Here is a 9,115-nt window from a genome sequence, read left to right on the forward strand (position 1 = left end):
CTCCAGGCTCACCCGGCCCTGGCCAGGTCCCAGCGCTGCCCCCACCCACCCGGAGCCCCGCGCATCCGAGAATCCCCTCCAAGCCGGCGCCGGGAGAACTTACCACATGCAGCTCCACCTGGGAACTAGCACATCGGGAGGGGTTTCTGCCCACTCCTCAAGCTCCTCCCGCTCCATGCGGAATCCCCCGCTCCGGGGGCCCAAGGGTGGCGCCGAGGAGCGGGCAGGAGGCGAGACCGAAGCTAAGACTCCGCCGTCCTCTGCCTGCGCGCTCGGAGCATTATACAATGGTGGAGGAGGAGGCGGCGGCGGCGGCGGCAGGCAGCGGAGGAGGAAGCCGGAGGCGGGCGGAGGGGGCGCCCTGACCGAGCGAGCGGCAGCCACTGCTCCAGCACTAGCTGTGCAGGAGTGACGTGCGGCCAGCGAGCCTCCCGCGAGCTCCGGGCCCCGGGCTCAGCAGGCCCCGCCCCTCGGCCCGCCCCGCCCCCTCGGCCGCTAGGCCCCGCCCTCTCGACCGGGCCCCGCCCCCTCCCCCGGCGGTCCCGGGAGGCGCGATAAATGCCGAGCGGGGCCCGTCCGCCCCAGGAGCAGGAAGGGGCAGGCGGAGCACGCGAGATGCCGGGTGGCAGCGCCGCCCACGGCTCCCTACCCAGCCGGCGCGCCCTTGATTTTCTCTTAAGGAAAAGCTTAAGGAGAAGGGGAGAGGAAACGAGACACTCCGGCCAGGGGACCACAACTAACCACCAGTAATCCCCTCAGACCACTCATGCAAATGACGGAGCCGCTAGTGACAAAGGCGGCAACGAGTGCCGCGCGCGCACAGCCTGCTGAGTCGCGCGACCGCAAATATGACAAGCATCTCAGCTATTCTGCAACTTGGGGCCGGTTAGCCGGGCAGGCAGGGTCCCGGGGCGGGGAGGGGGCGGTGGTGGTAGATGGGGAAAGAGAAAAATCCGACCGCGGGGCGCGGTATCCGCGCTGCCCGCGGGGTTTTCGAGACAGACGTCCCGGGAGGGCGGGGGCAGCGCGTCCGCTGCTGAGACGCTCTCCGATGCCTGCGCCTCCGGACATATGAGTGGCCCTCAGAGTGTCCAAGAGGTAGGATGAAGGCTCCGGCTGGAGGTGGGGACAAATCCCCCTTGAGTGCGGTGCCCTCAGCCCAACACTTGAAATGGGTCACCAAGTCAAGAGTACTTTATCGGAACAGGAGGGAAACGACTTGGCAGGCTTCGTGGCAGGCTTCGGCCGCGGTGCAAACCCGGCAGAGCCCACGCAGGTAGGGACGCCTGGCTTGAAGACGCAGGGGGGACCTAGGCGCAGTTTCACAGCGATAGCCTTTTCCTTCTCCTTAAGAAGTTCTGCTTTGAACTACTTATATTTATTAGGAAAATTTATACTCGTTTTGGGAGGCTTGTGTGTGTGGTGCAAATTTAAAAGTCCTAGGACAGGAGACCTCCCCTGGAAAATTAATGATTATTTTAAAAATGGCATGCATATTCAGTTTAAAGATGTTATGAAAAGGAATTCAGGCACCTTAAAATTTTGGCTGCCACCCCAATCAATATTGTCTCAGATCTCTTTGGAATTTAATGGTCCACTATACTAGTTATACTTAAGGATAATAAAGCTTTAAGACCTAACATAAAGGTGATTATAAGTCGTTAACATCAAGACAAGTTGAGACCTATTGGAACTGTTCAGTAATGATTTGTTATCAATCAAATTGACGGTATTATTGAAATTAAATCTGGGCTAAAATGTTGGTAGAGGAGAAAATGTTTCTTGTTTTATCTTGAAAGGGAATGAAAAAGATTTTTTACTGGACCCTCGATATAATTAAAAGGTTACACAGATTTTTTTTAAGTATAGCCAGTGCTAAAAGCTAATGATTTGTGTATATCTTTGGAAAATTTCATTACAATGGCATTCCAAATTACTCATCATGGAAGTCGTGCTCCGGGCCCTCAGCGCATCCTGCTCAGTTTGTGCCTAAGTGGCACAGTATTCAAACATTTTGCCATGAGGCCAAGATATTTTTCATTTCCAGAATTCTGCCTTTCAGAGAGGACACTACTAACAGTTTCCGAACAACCCACTCACTTTAAAGAGAAGCCATTGAAATAGAAGCTGCAATACTGTGATATCTCTGTAGCAGAGGCCAGAGGTTCTCTTGAATTTAAAATAAATTTAAACTGTTATTCATGAATTGAAGTGAGCACCAAGTTAGACTTGCACAATTTTTGTGACACGTGGATATTTTCTAGCAGATGAATTACTGGAAGAACTAAAGATCAAAGTGACAATTTTTGTGTCTCCAGAGTGGATGCATGATTTTGCTAAAGCACGAATTCTGTGTGTGCTCAGTAAAGGTCTGAGTTCTTAGGAAAGCAATCTGAGTTCCGAGGTAAAATATTTTTCACCTTCCCATACTTTTGAAGGTAAATGCCTTATTTTATATATGTTATATACAGGTATCTATGTTATATATGTGTCCCACTTTCCCCACTTTGAGATTCTGGCATCTTTTACCATGAAGTCAAAGCATGAAGTGGCCATTTGAATACCTGCTCATGTGGTCCCTCACCAAGTGGTACACAGTCCCCTCCCCTAGGGCCGAGTCCCCCTCAGCCCAGCACAGCAATTCCTGCCTGGCCCTGGGAATCCAACTCCATGAGGCTAAGGAAAGGCCCTCCCAGAGCTTTTGAAGTCAACTCCCTTTCCCTTTAGTATGCATGATTTTTTAAAAAAAATATTGTTTATTCCTAGCAAATGAGCAAGAAATGTTTAGTGAACACATGAGTATGGTTTTCACACTTTCACTCTCTGGGACACTTAAAAGCCCATTTAAAATAATCCTACCCTCAGGATTTAGAGTTTCTCCCTCTCACTTGCACATACAAGAAATTAGGCCAGTCATCCACATTTAACTATCAGGAACATATCTGTTTAGGGAGAAAAGAAACACTGCTCTTGTAAGTATAGGACTGTGATGGTAATTTTTAAAAATACTCACAAGTTTAATTTCAGAGAGGTACTTCTCAACATTGCTTTGTGGTTCTGGGTACTAGTTTGCACTTCACTGCTTCTCTTGAAAGTTTCTGTACCCTCACGTCTTGCAAACAACCAGATGACTGCACTAACTGAAGGCCACTTTTAGCACTTAATTAATATGCACCAAAGAATTGACACAAGGACAAGCTAGCTATATAAACTGAGAAAGATTTCACAACAGTTTGCAAACTTATCCTTTCTCCTTTATTACGTTTTATCTTTCAAGTTCCACAAGAAATACCAGTCAATCACCCATCTATATACCTTGGAAATATTCTTATGCCCCCCCCATAAATGTTTCAGTTATTAAACACAATAATATAGCCAGCTGGGTTAAATCATCTTTTCATGGAAAATACAGACAGTCTAACTGAATGCAGACTTCCCATTCACTGATCACTGAAATCTATTAATAAATCTTCAAAATAAAGTCTGGAAGTCCCACATTACCTAACTGATTATCAGAGAATTGACACAGGATAGGATGACTAGGAAAACTAATGAACACTCTCACAAAGACAGCACGAACAGGCTCAGAACTTTTCAGCCTCTAGCAAGTTAAAACTTGTCGGTGCCAAAGGAGCTGGGTAACTCATCTGCCTCTGCAAAGCCTTCTCCACCTCTTTGACCACCTCCTCACGTCAGGCTTTCTCCTGCCTGTCCTTGCAGCCATGCTTCACAAGAGCAGAGTTTCAACTCCAGTGAAGAGCCACTCTCGCAGTTTCCCTCACTGTTACTAGGCTGCTTTGCAATGACGGCCCCTTGTGTTCTGAGAGAGAGTCATTTTCCTGTTAGTGAACACACCTTTTTCTCTTTTAAAGATCTGACAATATTTAAATCCTAATTTAGAACAAAATCGTAATGATGATATTGGAATAAGACGCTCTTGAAACCCTTTTCTTTTTTTCTGGCATCTTTGATTAGTCCCTTCTATTTCTAGATGAGATGGCTTCTGTTGAGCATGAGTTTCCTCCCTACTTCACTGGCCACTATTTCCTGGTAAAATCCTCTGATAAATGGAGTGGCTCTCCTTAGACACTCTGGCTTTTGCTTTCATCTTTTCTCAGCTGGAAAGAGAAAGCCTTCCCTGGTGACAACTCTTCAGTGCTCCCATTCCTGCCAGATGCTGTTCCTCCACGGCTGGTGGGTGCTCCTCAGAAACCTCTCTCCTTGTCCTCAGTTCCCCAGACAGCACTACCTCTCTGGCCTCTACATGCTGGCCTATCTGCATGTTGACCTTGGATTTCCTGTCCATAAACCATGCTCCCTTCTTGAGCAATTCACCTTCTTTTCAAGGTACCCGGCACTTCTGACTTCCCTAGAAAACTTGTGTGAATGTTAGAAATTGTACAGCCTCCAGACCATCAAGCCTGAGTCTTGGAGTAGGAGTCTGAAGATCTTGTACAAATAAATCACTATGATTGATCACTGACTTTTTAGTTTCTTAATCTGCCGTATCACAGATTTAGGATTAGCACTGGTTCTGGTGAAAAGAGCACATGTGGTTGGTTAGAAGATCTCAAGTGTAGTTCTTCAGCCACAGTCAGCAAGGAAGCTGAATCAGGGCCTTTCCATCTAGAGGGCTGTGTCCACCTCCCGCCAGATGAGGCACTAGGGCCCAAAGGTTCCTGTAGCCCCTTCCCAGAGCTAAGAGTCTATGAAAAGGTGGCTACAATGGGGACTACCTTCACAGAGGAGTTTGGAAGAATATAAAACCAACTTCATATCCTATTTTCTGTGACACACATTCTCATATCTGTTGTAGAAGTGATCTAAGCTTGTGTACCTTTAAATCACCTATGAGTAAAGAGGTCATTTAAGAGAACTAGGGTGATTTGGGGAGTGTAAATAACATATTTAAGCCACTTTTTGAAGTCCCAGATATAAAACTTCTACTTTGAGATGTGAAAAAAAGGTCAAAGCTTTAATGTGTATAGATGTCCAGGAAATACCTCTGACTTCAGACTATGAAGTATGATACTATGAAGTATCATTAAAAATAAACATGTGGGCAGAGAACACAGTTTAAATGGAAACAGTGCATACAACAAAAAAATGAATCAGTACTTTGCCACTGTGAATTTTTATTGGTTTTCTGGAGGAGAGGGAACACTTAAGCAAGACTTTATCTTTTAGTCACCAATGCAGAATTGTTCTTTAAAGACATGTTGCCAGAATAAACAAGACTTTTCCAAAATTATCTAACTATACAATAATATTTGCTTTAAATTGAAAAATATATATTTTAAATAAAAATATTTTTACATTTAAAATTTCAGAAAAGCAAAGTGAAAGCCGAGTAGGAAGAAACCAAGGTAAACTATTCAGATAGACAGCAATGTTACATTAGATACATTTGTGCAACTCGTTAATGGTTTTCCTAAACATGCTTTAAATATTAAAGATTATCTTTCTAAGTAATATTTATTTCAAAACTGCTGTCTTTAGAGAAGTCTTGTTTGAGGTGTATGAAACTCCTTAAATGGTCAATTATCAGAGAAACTGGCTTTTAAGGAGAAAATAATAGTGTGAATGAGCTATATGCAACTTCCCTTTTTGAAAACAGAAGTTGAATCTGTAACACCAAATTTAGAAAGGAGAGGGGATGGCAGCAAATACCACGAGAATATCATCTATAGCATTGACGCCCACTGCCGTTCTGTTCTGTTACAAATAATGTACACTCCACAAACTTGAGTTTGCTCAAACAATGCATGTATTTAGTTGTTGCTAAAGATGATTCTTTTAAAAGAAAATATACATATGAAAGAGTCATATCAAATTTAAAAAAAAGAAAAACTCATCGAAAAAGTGTTAGATTCCCTGACTTTGGCTACAGTGATTCATTTGGCCTCATTACACAGAGGGCAGCATAGTACATATTGGGACAGCTGATAAACAGCTTTTGTGGGAATAGTAATGGTAATTTGAACATCATTTATATTTGTTTACTTTTCTTTAAGAAATTAAAGCCCAAATTATAAAAGGTTGAAAAGAATTTTGATGAGTAGACATTCATTTTCACTCAATCCTAATTTGTTACCACTTTAAAACTGTTAGACATCATGCTTTCAATTTTAGTGATTAAAACCAAAAAAAAGCTCTAAAGATAAAGACTCCAGAATTACTATTTCCACATTACAACCAAAAATGAAAAGTGAGAAAATAGAAACCCTTCCAAAAGTTCATCAGATGAAAAGAGTTAATGGAGAGCTACACCATTTATGGACAAGAATACTTAATACTATTCAAGTCTCCCCAAAACACATCAATAAATTAAATGTGATTCCAACTTAAATCCCAATGCTCCCCTCCCCCTGCCCAAGGAACTTAAGCAAATCCAGAAATCATCTGGAATAACAAAGGACAAAAGATAGCTTTAATAAGTTTAAAGAACAAGATGGGGGATGTGGCCTAACAGATATCAAGGCTTATTATAAAGCTCTAGTAATTAAAACAGAGTGGTGTTGGCAAGGGATAAATAGATCAGCAGAACAGCATTCAGAGTGCAGAAACAGACCCACACATGTATGCAAGCATAAAGTATGACAGAGGTGAGGCAACAGATCAGTGGGAAAGAATAGGCTATTCAATAAATGACTAAAGGTCACCTGGATACCTGCATGAAAAATAAAATTAGTATCTCAGATTAAAATATATATATATATTTCAGGTGGACTAATGTCTAAATATGTGAAACAAAACTTTAAAACAATTAGGAGAGAATACAGGAAAATATATTTATGGGCTCAGAATAAGGAATGTGTGATTATTCTCAGTCTCTTAAGATTCATTCTCTTCTTTGCTCTGTGCCTGGAAATGTTGACCCCTAGGGACCAAGCTCCTTTGCCAACCAGCTTCCAGCTGGATTCCTCAACAGGAAGGTACCCGAAAGAGAACAGTGGGTCAGAGGGGAGACAGCTTGGGCTGTTTCTTCCCTGCTCCTTCCTACTTTGGGATCCTGTTACAGCAGGACCCATCCCTCCATAGCCACAGCTTCTGCAGGTGACCCTTTCTCCAGGGCACTCACTCTCATAGATTCTAGCAACACCATTTCCTCCCCTTTCCCCTGTAGACCTGAGGATAGTAAGATCTAAGTTCTTGGTCTTCCATGCTTCAAGTTTTGTCACATCTCTGTCAAAAGTCCCTTCATTTATGTCTCTTTAGTTGAATCATTTGAGTGGAATACTGTTTTCTGCTGAGACTTTGACTATTCAGAAACAAAACAGCCAGGGCCTTCTCTGGCGGTCTAGTAGTTAAGACTTCATGATTCTAATGCAGGGGCGTGGGTTCAGTCCGTGGTTGGGGAACTAAGATCCCACATGCCACCTGGAACAGTCAAAAACAAAAGAAAAGAAGTAAGACAGCCAATGCACAAACTATAAAGAAAAAGACCAATAACTTGGATTACATTAAAAATTAAACAACCATTAAACAAAATACAATATAAACAAGATAAAGATAAGTGAAAGACTGTCAAGTGATAGTATATAATTCATATAATCAGCAAAAGATTAATACTCAGAAGTAAAAAAGAACTCCGAGTCAGTTTTTTTTTTTTAATATAAAACCAACAGAAAATGGGTAAAAAGAGGAAACTCAAATATCCAACAAACGTGAAGAGATACTCAATCTCCTCAGTTACAGGAAAAATGCAAATTATAAAAGGTTAGTTCACAGTTCTCCACTTGACCACTTTGGAGATAATCTGACATTAGCTAGTGGAGCTGGACATGCACACACCCTGCCCACATACCTGCAGTCTTTCTCCATGAGGGTTCCATGAGAAAATAAGCCCTACAGAAAAGAATTCAAGTGACTATTTCCTCAATTCTCCCAAGGGTGCTATAAAGGTAAGAACCAGTGGTTGCTAGTAAATGTTTAACAACTGGCTGGGGTTGGGGTGGGGGTGGAGAATGGGAAAGAAGGAAAGAAGCCCTTTTTGAAGCATTTGCTGATTTCTGTGGTGTAAATACCCCACCAGGGCTGATTTCAAACCTCCCCACTGAACTCAAGAATTACAAAGAGATTGGTGTGATCACTCTTAGGAGCAAGTATCAGTCTCCAGCTCTATCCCCAAACGTGAACCATTCTAGACTTAGAGGACAGAAGACAATTCATTACATACAACAAATGCCTTAGGATGCAATGCACGTGTGCTTAGTCACTCAGTCGTGTCTGACTCTTTTCGACCCCATGGACTGCAGCCCACCAGGTCTTCTGTCCATGAGGATTCTCCAGGCAAGAATACTGGAGTAGGCTGCCATGCCCTCCTTTGCCTTAGGGTACTGGGGCTTAATTTTCTGGAGGAATTCTGGATGATAAGGGCTAAATCTAGAGAGACTCTTGTTTTCATCCCCCATGGAGACATAGAAGAATGTTTATAGTAGCTTTGCTTGTAATAGCTGAAGGAGAATTAATCAATACATTTGAAAGCTATGGTGGTTAAGAAGTACTAAAGTTACCAAATATCAACATGGTTAAATCTCAAAAACATAATGTTGAGTAAAATAAAGTGAAAGTGAAGTCGGTCAGTCGTGTCCGACTCTTTGTGACCCCATGGACTGGGGCCTACCAGGCTCCTCCCTGAATGGGATTCTCCAGGCAAGAGTACTGGAGTGGGTTGCCATTTCCTTCTCCAGGGGATCTTCCCGACCCAGGGATCGAACCTGGGTCTCTCGCATTCCAGGCAGACGCTTTAACCTCTGAGCCACCAGGGAAGCCCAGTAAAATAAAGCCAGTTGTAAAGTATGTACAGTATAATATCATTTATAGAAAATACTTTAAAACATGCAAAGCAATGCTATATATTGTTTATCAATACAGATGAGTGTAATTATAGAATAAAAACATTACAGACCAAAAACATTCAGGAAAGTGGTTAATTTTCATAAATGGAGGAGTACTGGAATCAGGGAGAGATACTATAAAATTTAATTTCTTTGTTAAAAACATGAAAAGCAAACAAATATGTTGTAGTAAACCATTTAAATGTGTTGTTTTAGATTTCAAGACATTAAAAAACACATTTTTTCCCCTTTCTTTCTCTTGGTTCCCATGAAAT

The 9,115-nt window shown here is 42.7% G+C and overlaps 1 protein-coding gene across 1 annotated transcript in view; it reads right to left on the reverse strand.

Moving 5' to 3' along the window:
* The window catches only part of SERTAD2 (SERTA domain containing 2), a 21,218-nt gene extending 21,033 nt beyond the window's left edge, over positions 1-185 (reverse strand). Inside the window, exon 1 of the mRNA XM_010863341.1 lies at positions 104-185. The gene's annotated coding sequence lies outside the window, so the exon portion shown is untranslated. The remainder of the gene's footprint in view (positions 1-103) is intronic.
* Positions 186-9,115: the final 8,930 nt, after the last annotated feature.

The sequence above is a fragment of the Bison bison genome, unplaced genomic scaffold (genome assembly GCF_000754665.1).
Source record: "Bison bison bison isolate TAMUID 2011002044 unplaced genomic scaffold, Bison_UMD1.0 scf7180017864489, whole genome shotgun sequence".
Lineage (NCBI taxonomy): Eukaryota > Metazoa > Chordata > Mammalia > Artiodactyla > Bovidae > Bison > Bison bison.